General features: G+C 41.6%; 1 pseudogene; it reads left to right on the top strand.

The window, feature by feature from the left end:
- Positions 1-1,791: 1,791 nt before the first annotated feature.
- LOC149161530 (L-type lectin-domain containing receptor kinase IV.1 pseudogene) lies at positions 1,792-3,597 on the top strand (annotated as a pseudogene).
- The last annotated feature ends 334 nt before the right edge of the window (positions 3,598-3,931 follow it).

Here is a 3,931-nt window from a genome sequence, read left to right as displayed (position 1 = left end):
CCTTCACTAACTTCATTATGGGTACAACCCAAGGGACATAGGAATGGAAACAACAATTCTGTGTTGCTTGGACATGATTCTCCACATCTAAATCATTCTTTTCAAATTCTTGGCGTAGCAACAACTTTGCAATATTAGACCAAGATTCCCCAAATTTCACTTGTTTAATTCTCTTGTCTAATTCGCTTATTTCCAAGAGATTTCATTTACTTGGATTGGTGAGAATGAAGAGTGATTTGAATATCTGTGGCCTTGCTTTTGACCATTTTGTGTATTGACAAGCTTGGGTTTCGTTATTGAAAGATACTTTGAATTTTCTTGTAACTTCACAAATTTCCAGTCTCATTGGTTGTAAGAAGTAGCAAGTAGTAATGGATAACTTTATCGGAAGGTGCCTTTAGCTCTCTCAATTGATGATTATTAGGTATATGTTTCACTTTCCTCAAACACTACAAAAACATGTTCTCTTTATTACTCAAATCCTAGATCTAACCTCACAAACTACTCACTATGATGTTCTATTATTATTTCCATCAAACATCTCATTTGCAACTAATATTTTTAACAAATATCTTTGTGGATAGTCTTAATTAATGATTCTTGAGGTGCATCTTTTGACAGTAAAAACTCTCCCATATTATGAAATGAACAACTCTAATACCAAATGTAAATTTAATAATCTAACAACAAATAAACAAAAACTCATACAAGTATAAAATAATGAAAATATATACTCAAAAATTTCTAGAGGAGAAATTTTATTAAATTAAATTATTCTCATATATCTATGTTATTATATGTAATTATAATAAATATATCATAATTAAATATTTAATATAATCATAAACATAACTATTTCCACACTAATCTCTCCCTAAATCATCTTCATCCCTAATATCTCTCTTTTCTTTTCATGAAATAATCTCTCCATAAATAATCTTCATCACTAATATCTCTCTTTTCTCTTCATCTTTATCCCTAATATCATGTAATATTTGAAATATTTGAATTTTGTGTAGATTTATGTAGATTTATATCCTTAATATATGAAGATAATTCCCTATTTTAGCAAAATTGTCCTTAGATGTCGGCTATTTTAAATTATATTTTTAATAAAACGTATTAAACTTTTTTTTAGTGGTATTATATATTCATTTCACAAATTTTGTGACGTGGGTGCTTGAGGTTGGCCATCTCAAGTATTCGAGAGTATGGAATATCGTTGCCCATACAATTTAATGAGATGAACTCGAAATTGATAAGGGGTGAGTAAAGCCGGATAGTTCGTATCATTCAACCACTGAATATAGCCGTAGAATGTGAAAATGTTGAGATTCATTTGAACCGTCTGCTCACCTTTTGACCTCTCCTTCAAGCTTCTGAATGGTAGGGCGGCTGTGTCGAAGACTCAGAATTTTTTTTGGGCTCGACTTTCAACCTACATTGTTCATGGCGTCGACTTTCACCGATACATCGATTGTTTGTCATCGTGTGTATATATTTATATATTAGCGTGTTTAAACCATCTGTAATGAGCTTAGAAAGAACCAGATGAATTCATGGAAAAGAAATTGTGTCTCCCCTGATTTCGATTTTTTGAGGCCCTTTGTGGGCAGCTTCACTATTATATCCTTCGTCTTCCTTGTCATACCAGTTCTTCCTACCACTTTTGTGTTCGATGGATTCAATGGAACCAACTTGATCTTGGAGGCTGCTGCTTCACTCATCCCCTCCCAATCCGCGGTAATCCTCACAAATCACGCTTGCTGGGTCATCGGCCGGGCGCTGTATTCAAATCCTGTGCATATGAAAAGCAAGGGGACGCTTTGCTCCTTCAGCACTACTTTTGTTTTCAGCATGGACGTGTATCCCAATACTGACGGTGGTGGTCACGGATTAGCCTTCTTCATCGCACCCAACACAACTATTAATGGCGGTCTGGCATCCGAGTATCTGGGCTTGCTTAACGATACCAGCAACGGGAAAACATATAATCACTTGTTTGCTGTGGAGTTCGATACGACCAGGAGCGTAGAGTTGGACGATCCCGACAACAATCACGTGGGCGTGGACATCAACAGCCTCATCTCTGTGAAGACCGAAAATGCCGGATATTGGAATGCGGGGGAGTTCCATGGAATCAACCTACAGGGCGGAAGAAACATACAGGCCTGGATCGATTACGATCCTCTGCAGAGCCAGGTAGACGTTACATTAACATTGGCCGGCTTGCCAAGACCGCAGAAGCCGCTTATATCACAGAAAATCGATCTGCAGAACGTTCTGCAAGAGAATATGTTCGTTGGCTTTTCAGCGGCTACGGGAAAGCTCGTGGAAAACCATTACGTTTTGGCGTGGAGCTTCACCACAGAAGGCACGGCGGCACCACTTGATGTCTCGCGTCTCCCTTCGTTTGTGAAAAGGTATCCCAAGCGTCGCAATCACCGATTGATAGCCGGCGTTACAGTGGGCACTCTGGTTCTCTTGTTTGTGGTGGTTGCTGCCGTGCTTTACAGAAGAGTCAAGCACAGAGAAATAATAGAAGAATGGGAGCATGAGTTCTGGCCGCATAGGTTCTCTTACAGGGAGCTCAACATCGCCACAAATGGATTCCGTGATGCCAACGTTTTGGGCGAGGGGGGTTTCGGAAAGGTTTACAGGGGCGTTCTTCGTGGCCAGGAAATCGCGGTGAAATCTTTAACGAAGGAATTGAATGAGGGAATGAAAGGGTTCGTGGCAGAGATCTCGACCATGGGGCGCATGCAGCACAGGAACCTGGTTCCTCTCCGTGGCTGGTGCAGGATACGGAAGCAACTATTCATAGTTTACGACTACATGCCCAAAGGCAGCCTGGATAGACTCATATTCGGGAAGCCAATGACCATCCTGCCATGGCCTAGGCGATACGCGATCTTGAAAGGCGTGGCGGCGGGGCTGCTTTTTCTGCACGAGGGTTGGGAGAAGAGGGTCATCCACAGAGACATCAAGTCCAGCAATGTGCTGCTGGATTCGGAGTTCAACGGGCGGCTGGGGGATTTCGGGCTTGCCCGGCTGTATGAACACAAAGAGAATCCTGGAACGACTCGCGTGGTGGGAACGCTGGGGTACATAGCGCCGGAGCTTACGAAAACTGGAAAGGCCACGCCGAGCTCGGACATTTTCAGTTTTGGTGTTCTGCTGTTGGAAGTGGCGTGTGGGAGGAAGCCCGTGGACCTGTCTGCAGACGCCGAACGGCTCTTTTTGGTGGACTGGGTCTGGGCGCTGTACGCCAACGCGAGTCTGCTCGAAGCGGCAGATCCAAAGTTGGGCGGTGAATACGACGTAGCCGAGATGGAGAAGGTTTTGAAACTGGGATTATTGTGCTCCAATACAGAGCCGAAGGCAAGGTCAGGGATGCGGCAAGTGTGTCAGATACTGGAAGGTGAAGCTCCTCTCCCTGACGTCCATATGGATTTGGCTTGGGCGAATGCAATGAATCAGGTTAGTGGAGCCGTTAATGTGTCTGCTGCTACCGCTGATGCTAAGGAGACGCCTCTAGGGAGCGGAAGCCAGTCAAGCGGATGGGTCGCGTCAACCTCTGTAGGCTCTGGGCGGTGAACAATGCTCTGGAAATAGGTAGAAAGCTTTTTCGACTAAATCACATTTGTAACATCTTTTTAATTGTGGACTAGTTCTTTCATCTTTTAATCCGGCAAGGAAATCTATTTATTTATTTTTATTCTTTTTTCATTTTTCTTTCTATAAATTTTTTGGCATCTTTTTAATTGTGTTTATATGAAAAACAAGTATGGTTTATTATAACCAATTACTCGGTGAAGTAACATATTTTTAATTGCGTTGAAATGAAGAAGTATGGTTTATTACAACGTTGTTGTGAAGTGTCATAGGATTAAATTCACCTTGTTTATTATAATGTTGTTATTAAATCTCA

The sequence above is a fragment of the Pinus tabuliformis genome, chromosome 5_2, assembly GCF_031772625.1.
Source record: "Pinus tabuliformis cultivar Carrire ecotype Pingquan chromosome 5_2, CPIR1, whole genome shotgun sequence".
Classification (NCBI taxonomy): Eukaryota; Viridiplantae; Streptophyta; class Pinopsida; order Pinales; family Pinaceae; genus Pinus; species Pinus tabuliformis.
Note: the sequence above shows the minus strand (reverse complement) of the source record. Positions and strands in the feature narration are given on the sequence as shown.